Source organism: Schistocerca serialis, chromosome 1 (genome assembly GCF_023864345.2).
Source record: "Schistocerca serialis cubense isolate TAMUIC-IGC-003099 chromosome 1, iqSchSeri2.2, whole genome shotgun sequence".
Taxonomy (NCBI): Eukaryota; Metazoa; Arthropoda; class Insecta; order Orthoptera; family Acrididae; genus Schistocerca; species Schistocerca serialis.
Genome location: NC_064638.1, coordinates 385,828,935 through 385,852,110, shown reverse-complemented (window position 1 = coordinate 385,852,110; position 23,176 = coordinate 385,828,935).

The window sequence follows — 23,176 nt, the reverse complement described above, 5'->3', positions numbered from 1 at the left end:
ATATGCATTGTTCGATAATGCTCTCTTAGCACTGTTACTGATGGAGCTTAATGAGATGCTTCCACACCTGGAAGATTACACCGTATGTTAATCCAGTTTTAGGCCCGAGCGACGCAAGCAGCTGCTTGGGATGCCAAGGAAAAAATTAGTATACGGAGGGAAAAAATCATAAGTTTTTCGTATTAATTGAAATTTAATTATGTCTCTTGAATACAATAGTTTGACAGACAAGCATAACGTTTACGACATAGATAAATCATAATAGGCTACTATATGGCCAAGTGGCCAGCTACGGAATCGCCTTGCGCCGTTTTCTCATTTCCGTTTCGACACCGCCGTAACTCTCGCTTTCGCTGGCCACTAGACTTTCTGGGGTTCTTGGATTCCTTTCGACGCGATCTTTCCTCTGACTTGTATTTTCTATATTACCGAGAATATTTATGAGTCATTTGAGACAGCTTTCATTGTTTTGTAATTTTCAGTTTGATACTTTTTTTCTTATATTCCGGTGAATATTTTTACCAACTCACTTTGGGTCCTAATAGTGCCCCGCAACCTCTTCGCAATGACAGACCATGAAGACCCAACGGTACCGACCGGCCGCCGTGTCATCCTCAGCCCACAGGCGTCACTGGATGCGGATATGGAGGGGTATGTGTTCAGCACACCGCTCTCCCGTCCGTATGTCAGTTTACGAGACCGGAGCCGCTACTCCTCAATCAAGTAGCTCCTCAGTTTGCCTCACGAGGGCTGAGTGCACCCCGCTTGCCGACAGCGCTTGGTAATCCGAATGGTCACCCATGCAAGAGCTATCCCAGCCCGACAGCGCTTAACTTCGCTGATCTAACGGGAACCGGTGTTACCACTGCGACAAGGCCATTAGTCTTCGCAATGACACCCGACTCAATGTCTTACTTAAGCGCGTTGCCACGCTACACTAGTTTTTAACTTGACACAAAGCTAATTCATAACAATCACGCGCATGTGGCTTCATTTACGTGAATAACGCCACAGGAATAACTCGTGCTACCCAACGAACACGTACAGATGTGATGTATGCGTCGCGGGGTTGGCCGTTGTTTATACATTATCATCCCCGTACCTATTAGCCGTTCAAATCTGTCACACAGAAAAGTTCGTCCGATGAACACACAGACGTTTTCACGTCGAAAAAGAATCCATTCCCACGATCACTCTATTCAGTTTTACAGTATAACCTCGTTAGCGCGAACTCGCATAAGACGAGCTCGCGGTTAACGCGAAAAAAATATTGGTCCCGCCAGGAACACATTAATTCTTGTGGTATGTTTTATGGGTTAACACGAATTTCGGTTAAGGCGAATTACGAACTCTGTTTCAGTTCCTAGCGTAATTATATTTCACTGTAACACAAACTTCCGACCTTAGAGTATTCTAAAGCGTAATTCTTTTTTTCAAAATGAATGTAGGAAATGTAGCTACAAAGCTAATTATATTTATTGTTGACACCTCAACAATCAGCGTATGCTGTACATTGTAAGACATTCAATAATGTGTGCAGCAGCATTTAGGAACGTACACAGTGCCAGATTTGACAGGTGTTCTGTTAGTCGTACCCGCATCGAGTTGGAATTCTGAATAAAAACTACAGTTACAACCGATACCGTAGCACGCGATAATGGCAAAGAGGAAACAGACAGCTCTAAATGTACAGTTAAAGCTTAAGATTCTAGATGAAGTGGACCGTAGTACCAAGAAAAGAGCAATTGCAGAGCAGTTTCGAATACATAAATCTACTTTATCTACGATTATTAACAATCGAGAAAAAATTATTAATGCTGTGGCATCAGGTTCTGGAAACAAATCTAAACGACTTTGTACCGCTAAGTATGAAGACATCGAGACGTTACTGCTAGAATGGTTCAATCATATGCGTGCATCTAACATACATTTAACTGGCCCTGTGATTCAGTCAAAAACAAATGATTTTGCTAAAGATATGGGCATTGAAGACTTCCGTTGTTCTGCTGGTTGGTTGTATCGGTTCCAAAAGAGACGTTCAATTTCATCTGTACAAATTTGTGGTGAAGCAAATAAAGTTGATGAAGACAGTGCGAACAACCGAGTGAGGGAAAAGTATGCCTCGTGTGATGTGTTTAACATGGATGAAACTGGATTTTTCTACAATCTTTTTTTCCAAATCACTCCCTGCGGATAAAACGTGATGACTGTCACGGTGGAGCACGAAGCAAACAACGTGTGAGTGTTGTACTGTGCTGTGATGCTGGCGGCAGCGAGAAGTTTCGTCCCTGGGTTATCGGTAAATCCGAGAAACCACGTTGTTTTAAAAACATAAATATAGACATTTTACCTTGCATCTACTCTCACCACAAGAAAGCTTGGATCGATGGCACATCATTTAGCAAGTGGCTTCTTCGTTTAAACAGTCGAATGGTTGCTCAAAATAGACGTGTTTTTATTACATTGGACAGATATACTGCTCATAACGTTCATGATCTGAACCTATCCAACATACAGGTTCAGTTTTTTCCACCCAACGCCACAAGCCGCCTTCAGCCTCTGGACCAAGGCATAATCTCTCTCATAAAGAGAGCTTATCGTAAGCGACTTGTAAGATCTGCAATTCGTGCTGCTGAAAACAATAGTGCAATCTTAAATTGGAGTCTGCTTGACGCAATAAATGGCATCGCAGCAGCCTGGAACTCAGTATCGCCACATCATATAGGGAAGTTGTTTAACAGAGCTTGGAGACATAGCAACACTGAAGATGTCCACGCGTTAGAAGATGCCACTTCACCTTATGAATGGACAGTTCTGCAGGACGTTGCGAGCCCTGGGATTAGTTTCGAAGAATTCATTGGTGTAGACGACGATGTTGCCGTACGTGTTTCTGTGGAATCGGATGTGCCAAAAGCTGTGAACGAGGTGCAAGTAGGGCCATCAGAAGAAAGTGAAGAGGAAGAGACTGCATATACCATTCCACCTACCCGTCAGGAGATGTTTACGGCCTTGGACTGTTTAGAACGGTTCGCTTCAACATCCAACGTTACTGCTTGGTTTACGGACGCTATCATTACAATTGGTTGTGAAATTACAAAATATTATCGTACCCATGAAGGTCAGCGAACCATGACCGATTTTTTTCCAAGATAGTAACGTACATAATTTGTGAGTACTTGGATTTTACAATCACTTTATAGTGTTATAAGTCTACAATAACGTGATTCATAGTGTAGCGTATTACACATTATAAATCCGTGTTTTTCACTTAACACAAATTTTTTTAACACGAACTCCTGATTTTTAGGTCCCTTCAGATTCGTGTTGACGAAGTGTTACTGTATTTTGAAATGGGGAGTGGGATCAAATGAGTGGCTTGAGTGGGAAAATGGCCTGTTAGCGGCCATGATGAGGTGGTTCCTCCAAGCGGACGGTCGCGTTTTTCGCTAGCCGCCCAGTCACGGCTACCAGGGCGCGTCCCGGCGCTGCACTCTCGGGGAAACCCCGCACCAGCCCATAAACCAGCCGCCGGTGACTCGGCGTGCCGCGCCGGTCGCCGCTCCTCTCCAGACGGGCCGGCTCGCTGTAAAAAAAGGAAGTGACGTCCGGGCTTACGTCAAACCACCACGGCGGCAGCGTTTCCTGAACGCCGATGACGCTGCGGCAATGTCTATAAACACTATCGCAAGACGCTCCTCAGCGGACGTAACTGAGTACCGTATATTTTTATAGGAAAAGGGAAGGCAGGCGGTCGATGATTCTTGCACATCACGTATCCTATTTCAGCTGTTCCATAGCGATGTACGTACATCTACACATTTACGTGATTACTCTGTACTTCACAGCCAGTTTACCAGAGGATTCAAAGAACAACTTTCAGCCTTATTCTCGACCGTTCAAAAATGGTTCAAATAGCACTGAGCACTATGAGAACTTCTGAAGTCATCAGTCCCCTACAACTTAGAACTACTTGAACCGAACTAACCTAAGGACATCACACACATCCATGCCCTAGGCACGATTCGAACCTGCGACCGTAGCGTCTCGACCGTTCCATTCCCGAATAGCATGTGGGAAAAACGAACACCTTAGTCATTCTGTGGGAACTGTGAATTCCCTTGTTTCATCATGTGGTCATTTCTCCCTCTGTTGAAAGTCACAATAGCTTTTGCCATTGGGAGCAGAAAGTTGGTGATTGTAATTTTGTGGAGAGATCCTGTCGGAACGAAAAACGAATTTGTTTTAATAACTGTCAGTTCAAATCGCTTACCGTATCCGTGAAGCCCAACTCGCTTATCATATCCATGACCCTCTGTACTTTATTTCGCGATTATGCAAAACGAGGTGGCCTTCTCTGCAGTTTTTCGATTTCCTCTGCCAGTCTTGTCTATTAAGAACCCCTTACCGCATTGCATTATTGCAGAAAAGGACGGAAAATGCGTATTGTAACCTGTCTCTTTAATTGATTTCTTGCATCTTGTAAGTATTCTTCCAGTAAAACACAGTATTTGGTTCGTCTGCCCCATAACCTTTTCTCTGTCAAAGGTTCCAATTTAATTTTTTCGAAACTGTAATTCCTAAGTATTTAGTCAACATTTGATGGAATTTCTTTAGTTATACTCACAGGCACCGGCCTTGCCGCAGTGGATACACCGGTCCCCATCGGATCACCGAAGTTAAGCCTTGTCGGGCGTGGTCGGCACTTGGATGGGTGACCTACCATCGGGGTCGCCATGCGCTGTTGTCCTTTTTCGTGGCGCACTCAGCCTCGTGATGCCAACTGAGGAGCTACTCGACCGAATAGTAGCGGCTCTGGTCAAAGAAAACTATCGTAACGACCGGAACAGCGGTGTGCTGACCACACGCCCCTCCTATCCGCATACTCAGCTGATGATGACACGGCGGTCGGATGGTCCCGGTGGGCCACTTGTGGCCTGAGGACGGAGTGCTCATACTCACACTTTTTACTGTTCACATTTCTCATCATGCGGATATCTTGTCTAAGTCATTTTGTAATTCGTTTTGAATTCGTAGATATTCTTAATAGACCACCTTAATTTGTCTTCCCATCAGGAAATGTGACCTGTGTAATTAGGTGTCTGTACTGCCCTTAGTCGACTGAGGCCAAATTCTTCCTGTTATGCAAAACAAAACAGTCAGTCTCATCCACTGCTTATTAAACTCCATAGCATGACTACAATCACATGTGGTCTGAAAATATTGCACTCGTACCTTCCTTCGCTTTGTCTTCAAATCATGCAATTGTTTCCTGAGCGATAACAATCGTCATCCTACTCCTTGCATTTGTTCGTCAACTTTGTATTGTGAGCTGTTATGGGCTGCCCTGACCAGAACTTTACTGTTGTGTTGTCGATTTAACGTTACTCACCCAACACTAAAGCTTATTGCAGAATGCGTACCAAAGGTATTGAGTAACATAAACGGTACATAATAACGGCAGACACTGTGATGGTGTCTTTGCCAATAGAACCACACTGAAACAGTTTGGAAGGATGCTTCGGTGTGTATTGCTGCCGACCTGATATGTCTCTAGGGGAGTGATGCAGGCCAAAAACATTGATCTGAAAGCAAATCACTGGCAGACGTTCCATAATGTTATTTCAACCTGTGTAGACGCTACCAGAACGAAGATAGCACCTAAAATCTGCACTGTAACCTGCTGCCAACATAGAACTATTACACTCGTGCTTTATCAATGGTATGTACCAACTCCTAGCGCAGCTCATCAGCCCACGTGCCTCTTCCCACGCCTGAAGCGTCCGTTTGCGACATTACTACACCCACGTTACATCCCGTGTCCGATGACGTGTAGTCAACAAAGGTACCGTATCCTTTGAGCCCCTTAAGGATAACTCTCGTAAGGATGCTAGCTTACATGAATGGAAATGATCTGCTATACTGTGGTCCATCTATATTGCATTAAAGTTAGTTGATAGTGAAACCTCATTCAAGCTGCGTGCAACTTTCACTCAGTAATTCAGTGGAACGTCTGATGGTATCACGGTTACACTAATCATCTACTACTCATGGCGACAGTTGCGCTTTATCTCTCCAAGATGACAGTTCTTTGTGATACATTTACTCAATAATGTACAGTGTAATCTCGTTTACCCTGTCCTTATTAATACGGAGCCCTGGTAAACTGGACTTTTTTTTAGTATAGTGATTGTACAGTACTTCATAGTCCGGAAGTAATAATGATAACAATGAACGACGCCAATCGTTAAACGTAAATTCAGCTAACCACCGTACACGGGTCTTGGTACAGCTTCAGTTAACAAGTTTGAAAGGAGTCTACTGCGGTACACTTATATTTGGCGCCCGAATATTGTAATGATACTAATGTAAACTAAGATGAAACTATTATATTATAAAGCAGTGGGTAGCTGTCAGTGAACGAAAGAGGATGGCGTAGGCAGTTTTCGTGGTGTGTCTATGAACCCACCAAGTGTTAGATTATAATGTAGGAATTACGAGAATATGTATTATGGGAAATACAAATATGGAACCAGCAGTTTCATCGCAAGCAAGGTAAAGATGTTGAACATTTATGACTCTCGTTTTGCCAGGGAGTTAGTATAGAAGAGTTGGCTGATAATTGACAATTGTTGAATAACCCCAGAATGTACGTAAACAGATTTGTTGTAAAGGCTAGTTAGACATTTCCCCTTTGTAACATTTCTAAGATTGGTTGACACAGGTATGTGTAATTTAATGGTTTGTCTCATGCTTTTTAGTGAGGTTAGATAATACTTGTTGTATAAACCTCATTGTTTGTGACTCAAGTAGTAAAAAGGATGTAATTTTTCTGAGTAATGTAATTTCAATTTTCAGATGTTTTGGGAAGGCAAACCTAACTTCGAATAAAATTTCACTATTGAAAAGGTCAGTGTTAGTATTTCATTTGTTTTTCAGAGACATTGAATTTTTTTCAAAGTTTTAATTTATTCGCCAAAAGAAATTCATGTACATTTTAAACAAATTTGGCCAGCATTGCACACAGCTGATCCTGTAGCTAGTATATTTTACTCTTCTTTATGAGAAACCGGAATATATCGCTATCCACAGGTGCTGCGTTACAGGTAAGACTATTTTATTTATTTGTTATGTGCACAGGGACAAAAGTTACCAGTTTTGAACAGGGCCAGAGGATTCAGTGCCTAAGGGGCTGAATGTACTTTGCGGTGACTGTATTTCTGTATTGGTATTGAGAGTTGCATTGCCCAATCAGTTCGTATAAAGTTTTTACTAACAATAACACGGAGTAACTTATTGTGTGTGCGAAATTCCTAATGGACCAAACTGCTGAGATCATCGGTCCCTAGACTTGCACACTACTTAAACTAACTTATGCTAAGAACAGCACACATACAACCATGTCCGAAGGAGGATTCGAACCTGTGGCGGGAGGGGCCGCGCAGACCGTGACATAGTGCCTCAAACCGCGCGGCCACTGCCCACGGCCAACAGGAATAAGTACACCACTTGCAGTTACAACACGCTACACGGTAACTCCAGTTTTGTATGCATTCCCAGTTCGGGCATTCATTCAACTTATTACAAACAAATTATTTAAAGAAAGTTACAAGTTAACATTGACTTGCACGGTGCTGAACTGCCTTGTTTGTTGAGAGTATAAATTAACATCAAAGTGATGCCCATGGTCAAAAAGTTAGATGCACTGCATATGATGGAGGAGAAGTGCTGAAAAACACTGCTGCTGAATTTGGTGTTGAAACTCAAACGGTGTCAGATTGGAACAATAACTGGCAATAAATGAAGGAGTTTGTTTCAGAATGATAACAAAAGACAGTTTAAAGTGTCGCGAAATAACCAAAAAACCGACGAATGAGTTGCTAGATGATGCAGTGTTCATGTGGTTCAGTGCAAAGAGGGAGAGTTTGCAGGAAAAAGCGATAATTTTAAACACGAAGTTTTCTAATCGTGATCACATCTTCATAGTCAGCCAGAATTCGTTAGAAAAGCAGAAGCATCGACGAGAAATACATCAGCTGTCAGTGATCGACAACGTTGGCACTCAATCTAAAGACATTATGACTCACACATAAGGAACAACGCGACGAGTCGAAATAATGGTTTATATGAACGCTAGGCACAAACATCGTTGGCGCTTGACATTATGGTGTACGAAAAGGTGTCGTTGAGTCACTGTAGGAGGGTACAGGATGACTTAGACAAATTTTTGGTTGGTGTGATGAACGACAGCTAGCTCTAAATGCAGAAAAATGTAAACTAATCTAAATGAGCTGCAAAAATAACATCCTATTGTTTGAATGCAGCATTGGTAGTGTACTCCTTGAGACAATCAAGTCGATTAAATATCTAGGCGTAACGTTGCAAAGGTAAGTATTGAAGTTTATTAAAACCACGAGCTGCATTTGAGGATATCAATCGGAAAAAGCTGAGAAAAAACTACACGTTCATCAGAAAATAAATTTCACTTATTCGTTATATTGTTGTCAGAGGATTACAATAATTATTTTACTGCAAAAGAAGTAGGAACGTAAACAAATACTACACGATACAAATATGAAAAGACCTAAAAAATTCTCTTATTCCGAATTTTCAGCGTTATTCTGACATAACGATTCTGGACTACTATCCTAGTCGGAACACAAACAGTTTTCATGAAATAGGTAAGTTTTTGGGCATATTCTGCTGCACTCCTTTATACATACTTTACTTCCTGTACAGGTATGTTGTCCACTGCTTCTGACTTCAGTTTCTGTTGACTCCACATATCCTCCGAATTCTTCTTTATATCCTTCATTTTATTCGTCTTTCGTATGAAGAATATGTTGAGGGGGTACCAACAGATCTGCTTATGATGGCAACAAAGCCATAGAGGAGATATATTACTCTGTAAAGTGAGTTAACAGTTGAGTACAGACCGAGAATAAAACTAGCTATTCTATAATAGAAACGCAGAAAATTTTGTAACACCGTACATTAAACATAGGCTTCGGAACACAAAACGACGATAAATGTCAGCTAAAACAACAGTACAAAACGTTACTTGCTATGTGTCTCTCTAGACGTCTTCCTCAGATTAAAACCGCAATGAACGCATCACGTTAGCAATGAAATAATAATCGCAGAATCCCGAAAAAAATGGTTCAAATGGCTCTAAGCACTATGGGACTTAACATCTGAGGTCATCAGTCCCCTAGACTTAGAACTACTTAAACCTAACTAACCTAAGGACATCACACACATCCATGCCCGAGGCAGAATACGAACCTGCGACCGTAGCAGCAGCGCGGTTCCGGACTAAAGCGCACAGAACCACTCGGCCACAGCAGCCGGCCCAGAATCCAAAAGTAGTTGTCCAACAAAACCATTTTCAGAGTGCATGAGAAGACGTCTTTACCTTCCGGTGCTCGGTATGCAAGTTCAGAACCTGCTAAACCAAAAGTGTTCCTCCTTTTATTAGAGAAAATTAGTTACTGACCAATCAGCTAACGAGCACGCAAGGACATTAGCAGGAAGGCGAATGGTCGACTTCAGTTTACTGGAAGAATTTTAGGGAAATGTAGCTCATCTATAAAGGAGACCGCGTATAGAACGCTAGCTAGTACGACCCGTTCTTGAGTACAAGTCGAGTATTTGAGATTCCCTCTAGGTCAGATTAAAGGAAGACATCGAAGCAATTCAGAGGCGTGCCATTAATTTCTTACGGGTAGTTCGATTAACACGCAAGTATTACGGAGATGATTCGTGAACTCAAATGGGAATCCGTGGAGGGAAGGCGACGTTCTTTCCGCGAAACATTAATGAGCAAATTTAGAGAAGCGGCAATTGAAGCTGATTGCTAAACGATTCTACCAGCGCCAACGAAAATTTCGCGTAAGAACCACGAAGATAAGAAATTAGGACTCGTGTGGAGGCGTATCGACAGTCGTTTGTCTCTCGCTGTAATTGCGAGCGGAACAGGAAGGAACTGACTGGTAGTGGTACAAAGCACCCTCTGCCATGTAACAGTGGCTTGTGGAGTATATGTGCAGGTGAATATGTTACGAAACAACTGCGGATGGAATAATGCTGGTCAAATGCCTGCATGATCGTGCTGAGCTCTAAAGAAACTTACTGACAATTTTACTACATAAAAATCATGTTTCTTTAATATATAATCAAAATATACGTGAAAATAATGTAAAAATAGTGTGTTTATGAGAAAATTAATATAACGTGTATGTTTATAGCTTTTAAGTAATTCCATTCTATTTTTCTGAATTTTCGGATTACCAGGATTTTCGATAATCCAGATGACCTACCGTCTCATCCAGTCCTGATAAGTGGGATTTCGTTATATTTATATGCTACAGCAAATTTAGATCGATATGGCGCTCACTGTCATTTAGCACACTTGTTACGCCCATAAGATGGCTTCACCCAGTGATTCTTCATGAGTTAATGCTGGCTAATGGTCCGCACTCACGAGCACCGAAACCGATTGGCTTTATGTTCTATGGTTGAGTTTGTCAACAAGTGGCCACGAAAGCCTTAACAATTTTGTAATTATAATGTTCACTAACTAAGCCATCTAGTGAGTATATATTGTTACGCAAAGCGGCTCTAAAGCTCCTGTTCAGTAGGCCGATGCCTAAATGAGTGTCATCGTCATCACTTGCGCCGAATTTATCTTCAGTCTTCTCACTTTAGCTTTTCCGCAAGGTTTAAAATTCGTTAAATATAACGATACTCCTTCAATCTTATCCACCTAACAAGTGCCAAATGTTTTTCTCTGTATTTCGTCATACAGTGAAGTGACAGAAGTCGTGTCGGACCCCCTTTTCCCCGGCGCAGTGCAGCATCTAGACGCAGCATGGACCCCACAAGTCGTTGGAAGTCCCATACACAAATACTGAGCCACGCTACCTCTGTAGCCGTCGATAATTGCGAAAGGATTGTCAATGCAGGTTTTTGTGGACGATTTGACCTCTCCATTACGTCGCATGTCGGGCGGTCTGTGTGGCTAAATCACTCACTCAAACCGTCCAGAATGTTCTTCAAACCAGTCGTGAGCAATTTTGACCCAGTGACGTGGTGCATCGTTGTTTGAGAACATGAAGTTGATTAATGGCTGCAAAAAAGGGTTCAAATGGCTCTCAGCACTATGGGACTTAACATCTGTGGTCATCAGTCCCCTAGAACTTAGAACTACTTAAACCTAACTAACCTAAGGACATCACACACATCCATGCCCGAGGCAGGATTCGAACCTGCGACCGCAGCGTTCACGCGGTTCCTGACTGAAGCGCCTAGAACCGCACGGCCACATCGGCGGGCGTAATGGCTGCAAATTGTATGTAGCCGAGCATAACCGTTTCCAGTGAATGACCTGTTTAGCTGGACCAGACAATCCAGTCCAACCTATGTAAACACTTTCTACACTATTATGAAGCCACCACCAACTTGTTTGGTGCCTTGTTGACAACTTGGATCCAGGGCTTCGTGGGGTCTGCGCCACTCTCGAACCCTACCACAGCTCTTACCAACTGAAATCGGGACCCATCTGACCAGGCCACAGTTTTCCAAAGGTCTATGGTCCAACTGAAACGGCCATAAGCCCAGGAAAGGCGACACAGGCGATGTCGTGATGTTTGCAAAGGCACCTCGGTCGGTCATCTGCTGCCTTACCCCAATAACAAGTTTCGCCGCGCTGTCCTAGCGAATACATTCGTCGTACGCCCCACATTGATTTCTGCGGTTATTTCGCGCAGTGTTGCTTGTCTATTAACAATGACAACTCCACGCAAACTCCGCTGTTGTTGGTCGTTAAATGTAGGCCGTCAGCCACTATGTTGTCCGTGGAGAAAGGTAATGCCTGAAATTTGGTATTCTCAGTACACTCTTGGCACTGTGGACCTCGCATTGCTGAATTCCTTATCGATTTCCGTAATGGAATGTCCCATGTATCTAGCTTCAACTACCATTTCGCATTCAAAGTCTGTTACAAGTGTCACTCCAAAAGAAATGCACACTATTTTTGTAAAAATATAGTTTTCATTCTGAATGTGTGAAAGTTTTACAGTGTGTAGATACATCCTTCTCGCTTGTTTTCAAACTTAGTTCAATCTGTTCCCATGAGTGGCGCCGTCACAGCATGTTTTCAAGATGGCTGCTACACTTAACGTTAGTCAGAAGCAACCTGCTGTCATAGAATTCCTGTGCTGTGAAAATGAGGCAGTGGGAATCATCCACAAGAGGTGTATGGAGATGCTGCTGTCGATCGCAGTACAGTTAGTCGGTGGGCAAGCAGGTTACGTGATGAAAGCGGGCACGGCAATATTGAGGATTGTCCTCGCAGCAGCAGGCCTCATACTGCACACACTCCAGAAAATGTGCAGAGAGTTAACGAATTGGTGACTGCTGACAGACGCATCACAGTGAACGAATTGTCACGTTACGTTGGGATAGGGGAAGGAAGTGTTTGCAAAATACTGAAAGTGTTGATGTTAAAAAAGTTTTGTGCCAGGTGGGTTCCCAGGATGTTGACAGTGGCTCATAAGAAACAAGAAAAACGGTATGCAGCGAACTTTTGGAACAATATGAGAATGGTGGAGATGAATTTCTTGGAAGAATTGTGACAGGTGATGAAATATGGCTCCATCATTTTTTCACCAGAGACGAAGAAGCAATCAATGGAGTGGCATCATGAAAATTCATCCAAGAAAAATATCCAAAACCACACCTTCTGCTGGAAAAGTTATGGCTACGGTGTTCTTCGATTCCGAAGGACTCTTCCTTGTGGACATCATGCCAAGTGGAACCACCATAAACTCTGATGCTTATGTGACAACACTGAAGAAACTGCAAGCTCGACTGAATCATGTTCGACCACATCGGCAAAAGCAGGATGTTTTGCTGTTGCACAACAATGCACAGCCACATGTCAGTCAAAAAACCATGGAAGCGATCACAAAACTTGGATGGACAACACTGAAACACCCACCTTACAATCCTGACCTGGCTCCATGTGACTATCATCTCTTTGGGAAACTGAAAGACTCTCTTTGTGGAACAAGGTTTGGAGATAATGACTCCCTTGTGCACGCTACCAAACAGTGGCTCCAACAGGTTGGTCCAGAATTTTACCGTGCGGGTAAAAAGGCACTGGATCCAAGATGGCGTAAGGCAGTTGAGGGGGATGGGAATTACGTGGAGAAATGAAAATATTGTTCCTAAAGGATGTATCTACACACTGTAAAACTTTCAAACATGTATTATAAAAGATGGATTTAAAAAAAAATAGTGTGCATTCCTTTTGGAGTGACCCTCGTAACTCTCGTCATGCGGCCACAATCAAGTCGGACACCTTTTCATATGAAACGCCTCAGTACAAATGACACCTCCACCAATGCACTACCCTTTTGTATCTTGTGTGTGCACGATACTACCGCCATCTGCATATCGCTATACCATAACTTTCGTCACCTCATTGTAAAGTCATCATTTACGATTGTAAGGAATTTTTCTTATGGTCACTTTGTTTCCTTGTCAAAATCTTAGTCAAATTTTGTTGCACATAGTAAGGTGTCGGCCAGTAATGACGAGAAACCGCATGGAATCAGATGTGAGAAGTAAGCGAAGGCAGCTTGTTAGATAACAACGCTGCAGGTGGTTTCAGAAGGGCCGTTGCAGGTACGGGACTGAGGGACCCAACCCTACACTCACTATTGCCTCTGTACGTTGGTGATAGTAGAACAGTGGAGAAGACTGTGCCACTGAGCAGGACATCGAGAGACTACAGTTTCTATAAGAGTTGTAAGGCTGCAAGATTTAATATCCTGTAAATTTTTTTCGATTTATATTTGTATTAGCTGGAGTACCTGGCTTGGTTCATGGAGCTGATATGGGATTGTGTGGCAGCTGGAAGAAAGGGTAAACTTTAAAGAATAAGAGGTAAAAAATTATTGAAAACATGTTATAACTATTTACAGTACTCGTCAAAATATAAGAGACAAAAAAAACTTTTTGAAGACATATCCTAAAATTTACAATACTTGTTCATCAACAACATTTTTCATTTTGTTATCTGTGGTATAAATGTACAAATTTTTCGAATTTCCTATTCTATCTATACTACGTGTAGTTGACCGTGAGAGAAGCAGGTGTCTTTGAGGTCAATGCAACAATATTTTAAAGTTTGTCATTGCGCTTTGTTAATTGTAAAACTATGGGCTAATTTGATTTTAAATTGAAGTCTTTTAAATTGTAATGGCAGTTCAGTAGAGATCAGTGGCATTCTGGGGATAAATAGTGTGTGTCATTTGTACTTTCCAGTCATAAGTTCGGCTTCGATGATGTTATTCGATAGCTGTTTGATGATCATCCTTGTTCCATTACATAGTTTTGGTGAGCTGAGATCTGAGTAGCATGATCGGAGATCCAGTTTTAAATCGAAGACAGTATAATGGCATTTCTGGTACTTGCAAACAGTTCAGAAATTCTGTAAGGAAGTTTACATTTTCTTCGGCGTTTACTAACGTGTTAATCGGTTTGTATAGCCTCTCTTCATCGGGAATTTTCTTTTCAACACTGAAGTTGATACTGTTGACGATATTATTTTTAGTTTTCAAAACTGCCCTTTCAAATAACCAGTCCGTATTGGTATAGCTGTGCACAATGTTTGGATAAATGTGCTTCAAATGTTCAAATGTTTGTGAATTCCTAAGGGACCAAACTGCTCAGGTCATTGGTCCCTGGACTTACACACTACTTAAACTAACTTAAACTATCTTATGCTAAGAACAACACACGCACACCCATGCCCGTGAGAGGACTCGAACCTCCGGTGGGAGGGGCCGCGCAATCCATGACATGGCGCCTCAAACCACGTGGCTACTCCGCGCGCTATAAATTTACTCGATGAGTTCGTTTTCAGCAGTGGCTTTGTTGCGGAAATCACTGTTGAGTTTAATGAGGCTGGTCGTCTGGTCAGTAGGATATGTGCCTTCGCCTGTATGTAAAAGTTGTTGAGCAAAATGTGCTCTTGTTTCGTCTTTCGATGGTTCAGCTCTCATATTTTTTAGTACTCGCAGTATTTGTATGTGTGGCCAGAGATGTGATTTTTTTTAGGCATGCGTTGATTTCCTCCGCTGGCGTTGACTTGTGGATAACTGGAAGTGTTTGTCGAAAATCTCCTGAGAGTATGAGTAGAGTTCCCCCCATCACTTTAGAGTTCCCTCGCAAGTCTTGTTCTGTTGTGTCCATGGCTTCGAGTGATTTTTTATGTGCTATTGTGCATTCGTCCCAGAAGATAATTTTAGCTTGCTGTTGAAGGTCACCCCGCGCAAAATGTTCATCTACATCTACATCCATACTCTGCAAGCCATCTGAAGGTGTGTGGCGGAGGGTACCTCGAGTACCTCTATCGGTTCTCCCTTCTATTCCAGTCTCATATTGTTCGTGGAAAGAAGGATTGTCGGTATGCCTCTGTGTGGGCTCTAATCTCTCTGATTTTATCCTCGTGGTCTCTTTGCGAAATATACGTAGGAGGGAGCAATGTACTGCTTGACTTCTCGGTGAAGGTATGTTCTCGAAACTTCAACAAAATCCCGTACCGAGCTACTGAGCGTCTCTCCTGCAGAGTCTTCCACTGGAGTTTATTTATCATCTCCGTAACGCTTTCGCGATTACTAAATGATCCTGTAACGAAGCGCGCTGCTCTCCGTTGGATCTTCTCTATCTCTTCTATCTACCCTATCTGATACGGATCCCACACTGCTGAGCCGTATTCAAGCAGCGGGCGAACAAGCGTACTGTAACCTACTTCCTTTGTTTTCGGATTTCATCTCCTTAGGATTCTTCCAATGAATCTCAGTCTGGCATCTGCTTTACCGACGATCAACTTTATATGATCATTCCATTTTAAATCACTCCTAATGCGTACTCCCAGATAATTTATGGAATTAACTGCTTCCAGTTGCTGACCTGCTATGTTGTAGCTAAATGATAAGGGATCTTTCTTTCTATGTATTCGCAGCACATTACACTTGTCTACATTGAGATTCAATTGCCATTTCGTGCGTCAATTCGCTGCAGATCCTCCTGCATTTCAGTACAATTTTCCATTGTTACAACCTCTCGATATATCACAACATCATCCGCAAAAAGCCTCAGTGAACTTCCGATGTCATCCACAAGGTCATTTAAGTATATTGTGAATAGCACTACGACACTCCCCTGCGGCACGCCTGAAATCACTCTTTCTTCGGAAGACTTCTCTCCATTGAGAATGACATGCTGCGTTCTGTTATCTAGGAACTCTTCAATCCAATCACACAATTGGTCTGATAGTCCATATGCTCTTACTTTGTTCATTAAACGACTGTGGGGAACGCCTTGCGGAAGTCAAGAAACACGGCATCTACCTGGGAACCCGTGTCTATGGCCCTCTTGAGTCTCGTGGACGAATAGCGCGAGCCGGGTTTCACACGATCGTCTTTTTCGAAATCCATGCCGATTCCTACAGAGTAGATTTCTAGTCTTAAGATTTTAGATACCGGGAATTGTTCTTCGACTGTGTTCAGCGGTAGTTGTAGAATGGAATGAGCAGTTCGTCCTCCTTCCATAAGTGTGGCTGCAATGCCGGAAGACGCCAGTGCAAGTGCGATGTTTCGTTTAGCACGCATTTTCGCCAGCAATAGATTTATTAGAAACGTCTTCCCGGTGCCGCCTGGTGCGTCCGAGTAAGTAATTCCGTTAGTGTTGTTGTCGATACGTCCACGATAACGTTGTAAATTTCCTTCTGATTTTTATTGAGGATTGGTTTGTTGTAAGCAATGTACTGAATCAGTTCGTTGATGTTGTAGCTCTTTTTCCTTTGTAATTTCGAACTTTAGCACACTAACAGCATATTTTCGTGGTGCTTGCATTCCAAGCTGTACTAAGGCCTGATTGTTTATTGCTAAACCTTTTTTTTCCTAGGCGAATGAGTGTTTCATTGAAGGCGTCGTTGAATTCGACGGTCAGTTCAGGATGAGCTTGTCGGATTTGGTACAGTATGTCATCACTCATACTCTCTTTGAAGGAGCCCATAGGTGTTTTGGATTCGATGGGTTACGTGTTGGTGGAATAATGGCGAATAAGTCTCTCATTTGTTCAGCTGAGGTTGTGAGTAAGGCTTCTTGTAGTGTTAATTCCCAGTGGTTGTCGTTTTCCAGCAGTCATAAGCGTTGGCATGCTTCTCAGTACGTCTGGCATAGGTAACCGTCAACAGTCTTGAGATTTGTGAAACTTATTGCAGTTGGTAAAAACCTGTCCGTTTTGTGTTCTGAGGAGGTTCATTTGCAGTTTTTCCGGTGATGTCTTTTGTGAAGTAAACTCTCTGTCTATTCTCCACATGTACCGCCAGATGTTGCACAGTTGGTTCGCGTTCGCATATGGAAAAACCGAAAATCCGCCATGCTGCTACTGATGATATATTTTCCCATTTGGTACACGAGGATCTCGTCGTTTCTGTTTTGTGATTCGCTGTCTTTGAGTATTTGAAATACTGCCTTTGTTCACAGACTTACAGAAATATTTGATGGGTTTGTCTGAATTGCAGTATTCTATGTCTATGTGTGGTTAGTACATTTTGGAAAGTAGTTGTTATATACTTATTGATTATCTATTTCAGCTCGTCGGTGCCTCCTATTCGTATTTTTGCTGTGAAACCACGGTTTTTGGGCGATCGTCTTATGTATTTCGGATAGCAATCAACCCCGGTTTGTGTGTCGTCCAAGTATGATTTTGGGTATTTTTTTGTACTTTTCCATCACACATACACGCATCAAAAAAAGTTTTGCACCACCCCGGTGCCCAGAACTCCTGAAGATAGACATTGACTGTGGATATAATATCGCAGACACAGTCCGTTTGACTGTTCAGAGATGTCACTAAACCCGCCCAAAGAGTAAACAACCATGCATGAGCAGCGCCTATTAGACGGAGGGGGTCCGACAGCCGATAGGTTCCAGTCATTCCACCAGGAAAGAGGTACACGGCTCGTGTTGTCTGTGGTTCAACCATGCCTAGACGGCCAATACCGCGTGTCGATCGCGTCCGCATTGTTACTTTGTGCCAGGAAGGACTCTCAACAAGGGAAGTGTCCAGGCGTCTCGGGGTGAACCAAAGCAATGTTGTTCGCACATGGAGGAGACACAGAGAGACAGGAACTGTCGATGCCATGCCTCGCTCAGGCCGCCCAACGGCAACTACTGCAGTGGATGACCGGTACCTAAGGATTATGGCTCGGAGGAACCTGACAGCAACACCACCATGTTGAATAATGCTTTTCGTGCAGCCACAGGACGTCGTGTTACGACTCAAACTGTGCGCAATAGGCTGCATGATGTGCAGCTTCACTCCCGATGTCCATGGCGAGGTCCATCTTTGCAAAAACGACAACATGCAGTGCGGTACAGAAGGGCCCAACAACATGTCAAATGTACCGCTCAGAATTAGCATCACGTTCTCTTCACCGATGAGTGTCGCATATGCCTTCAACCAGACAAACGTCGGAGACGTGTTTGGAGGCAACCCGGTCAGGCTGATTGCCTTAGACACACTCAAAAATGGTTCAAATGGCTCTGAGCACTATGGGTCTTAACATCTGAGGCCATCAGTCCCCTAGAACTTAGAACTACTTAAACCTAACTAAGCTAAGGACATCACACACATCCATGCCCGAGGCAGGATTCGAACCTGCGACCGTAGCAGTCGCGCGGTGCCGGAATGATGTGCCTATAACCGCTCGGCCACCGCGGCCGGCTTAGACACACTGTCCAGCGAGTGCAGCAAGGTGGAGGTTCCCTGCTGTTTTGGGGTGGCATTATGTGGGGCTACGTACGCCGCTGGTGGTCATGGAAGGCACCGTAAAGGCTGTACGATATGTGAATGCTATCCTCCGACCAATAGTGCAACCATATCGGCAGCATATTGGCAATCGTCTTCATGGACGACATTTTGTGCCCCCATCGTGCACATCTTGTGAATGTCTTCCTTCAGGATAACGACATCGCTCGACTACACTGGCCAGCATGTTCTCCAGACATGAACCCTATGGAACATGCCTGGGAGAGATTGAAAAGCGCTGTTTATGGACGACGTGACCCACTAACTGCTCCGAGGGATCTGTGCTGAATCTCCGTTGAGGAGTGGAACAATATGGACCAACAGTACCTTGATGAACTTGTGCATAGCATGCCACGACGAATACAGGCAAGCATCAATGCAAGAGGACGTGCTACTGGGTATTAGAGGTACCAGTGTGTACAGCAGTCTGAACCACCACCTCTGAAGATCTCGCTGTATGGTTGTACAACATGCAGTGTATGGTTTCCATGAGCACTAAAAAGGATGGAAATGATGTTTATGTTGATCTCTATTCCAATTTTCTGTACAGGTTCCGGAACTCTCGGAACCGAGGTGATGCAAAACTTTTTTATGTGTGTACTATTCTGACTTTATTTTGTACAAAAATTGAGAACAGTAACTGTCAAACCTTAATTATTTTTAAAATGTTGCTCAATAATGAAAACGTGTTGTGTTTCATGTAGCTCTCCATTACAGCCCTGAACTGTCAGTTGTCACGCTGCATTTTTTATTTTTATTATTATTTCTTTTCGTGGGAAACACTTCACTGCACAAATAGCGAAATTTTCAAATCTTGCGTGAATTGTGGGACACCCTAGATGTACGTTGTGGATGAGTTATCTCTTCCTGTGTTTTATCCCTGTTATCTTCAGAATACCAGAGCTTTACAAACTTGAGTTCGGTGATACAGGCCTGTAGTTGTGCACATTTGTTTGAAGGCCTTTTTGAAAATGGAGATGACTTGGCGATTGGCCGTGTCCCTGGCGACGGTGCTAGACCAGAAGGAGCGGGTCACAGATAAAGCACGCTAGCAGCGGGCCATTCCCGATGTGCGGCCGGTCACGCGTCGAGGCTGCGTATTTATTCGGCTCGCGCCGCCTCCTAGGAAGCGCGCGTCCAGGGCTGAATTTCAAGCGGCCCGGGAAGTCCAGCATTATTACCCACCGTGCACACACGTCGTGTCATTCTGCTGCCGATCGGCGCTTTATTTACTCGTGTGGCTTACGATCGGGAGCGAGCGTTTCTAGTTGACGCCTCTGATCGGCTCGCGTGTCGGACGTTTTACACTGAGATGACAAAAGTTATGGGATGACTCCTAATACCGTGATGGACCATCTTCTGTTCAGCGTAGTGCAGCAGCTCGGCTTGCCATGGACTCAACAAGTCGTTGGAGGCATCCAACAGAAGTATTGAGCCATGCTGCCTGTATAGCCGTCCACTATTGCGAAACTGTTGCCCATGCAGGACTTCATCCCTCTCGATTAAGACCCATAAATGTTCGATGGGATTCATGTCGGACAATCTGGTGGCCTAATCATTCGCTTGAACTCTCCAGAATGCGGCCCAATGACATCGCGCATTGTCGTTATTGTTATTGTTATTGTCATTTATTGAGCATCCATTTTATCATATAAAATGATATAGGAGTTGTCATGTTACATTATATGAGTTTGTAATTATACAGTAAATTAATATCATAGGCCTATGGTGGTAAAAGATATATAAATATATATCTCGTGCGGTGTGTAGTAGAGAATAACAAAACAAACAAAAGGCCTAATTAATTATTCATAGTGCATACTATTTTCATACATTTGTTCTTCACCTATGATTTATCATTATCATTGAGTACTATATTAGAGAATAACGGAACAAACAATAATTAATTAATTATAGTGTGTACAGGCAGACTATTTTCATACATTTGCTCAAACATGAATTATCATTATCATTGACCACTATGAATAACAGAACAAACAATAATTAACTAATTATAGTGTGTACAGGCAGACTATTTTCATACATTTGTTCAAATATGAATTATCATTATCATTGAGCACTATGTTCTGAAAATCCATGTACTCTGTAACACTGTAAAAACATTCTCTTTACAAAAATGCCGTTGTTGTCTGCGAATATGAACTTCCATCAGTTCAGTTGGATCAGAGGAGCCAGTCTGTTCCATACAAACACAGCCCACACCATCATGGAGCCACCACCATATTGTGCAGTGCCCTGTTGACAACTTGGGTCCATGACTTTGTGGGGTCTGCACCATACTCGAACCCTGCAATCGGCTCTTATCACCTGAAATCAGGACTCTTCTGACCAGGCCACTGTTTTTCGAGTTAGCTCACTCGTCATTTCTCTTCTCTTTTGAAGATTTTGAAGATGTGATTTTATGTATGTAAACTTACAATTTGTAATTCTAGTAATTTACCTTGTATCTGTATTTATTTCTATAGTTTAGTGTTGCAATTTTGTAGTTTTGACTTTGTATCAATTGTCTTGTGACAGATCTGAAAATATGAAGGCCATATCCTGATATACGGATAAATTATGACTTGTATAGTAGATATTGTTCTTATGTTTTCTGTAATATTTTATGTCATCTAGGGTCCAACAAATAAGGTCACAAGCCCAGGAGAGGCACTGCAGGCAATGCCATGCATTTAGCATAGGCACTCGCGTTGGTCGTCTGCTGCCATAACACATTAACACCAAAATTCAACGCACTGCCTAACAGACATGTATACCGAAAATACCCAAATTTCAGGCATTACCTCTCACCACAGACAACGCAGCAGCCGATGTCCTTCACTTAACAGCTGAGAGCAGCGGCGTTGTCAGTGTTAACAGGCAAGCAACACTGTATATGGGAAACTAATTACAGGTACAGACCAACTATGAGTAGGAATAGAGTACAAAATCAATCATCCACATAAACCAGAGTATTTAAGGATATGATGACTCATGAAAGAACAACACAATGAAAAATTCTTAGGGCCTAAATTTCTGATGTGGGGACCAACCCATGAATCCAAACCACACCAGTTACAAACCAGCAAAAAGTGTTTCAACACAACAAAATGAATAAAGCTGTTAGCCATATCAATAAGTCCAATCATATGCTAAGAGTAATTGTAAAACACACACAAACACACACACACACACACACACACACACACACACACACACACATACACACACACAGTCGCAATGACCAGGGGTACCTGAAACAGAGTTAAGCATGAGTCTGTCTCAACTTAAGTTCCAATCACATACAATATTGCAGTACTCAGGATAAATACAATACCAGTAAACAGTGTCATAATTAGCTTTGAATGATGATATAACCCAGTAGTTTGAGGACCAAAACCAGTATATGAAAGCAGACATGGATACATCTCGTTATATTGTCTATACTAGTAAATGTCTTCTACATTATTTGCCAATCGTCCATACAAACTAACCTACATGCATAAAGACCTAGAAGATTCATTTACAATTGATAAAAATAATACTGATTTGAAGTTAACATAATTTATTTGGAAGTCAGTCCCTCTACTTGAAAAAACATGCATTTGCGTAGAATAACACTGTCTTTAGCAGTCTTGTCTAACAATTTACAAATCTCAGTATCAACACTGATGTAGTTGACAGATGGTTGAATACACTACCCAGCACCTGTCATCTCTTGTAAGTTGACTGGTCCAGCTGGGTACAGCCATAGAGCAGTATGGCGAGTGAATCTGCCCACATCTTTCAGTTTCCTCCCTAGAGTTCTCATCAGATGCTCCATTGGATAGGCAACTTCCTGTCTAGCATTCACATCAAATCCTGAAACATTGTTTTGTGTACTAAATATGCTGTTCAATACCTTCTTCATATCACACTGCATATGCTCTCCCTATTTATATTCCAAAAGCAGTTACATAGGATTTACATCAGGTGAGATTAAAAAGTGTTCACATATGAAAATTTAATAAAAAGAGTTAAATGCAATGAAAAAAGGATTAATAAGGTGATACACACAGATATGCTAATGTACCATTCCTAATTTTTACAGTACAAATTATGTCCAATTTCAGAACTGTAAAAGGATCTAATCATTTAGTCTCATGGTGTTTTAACTTAGTTACTAGATAAGACAAAATTTCAAAAGTCACTTCATCTTACATACTAAATTCATGCCAATGGGAAAAAAAAAAAAAAAAAAAAAAAAAAAAAAAAAAAAAAAAAAAAAAAAAAAAAAAGAAAAAGATACTTA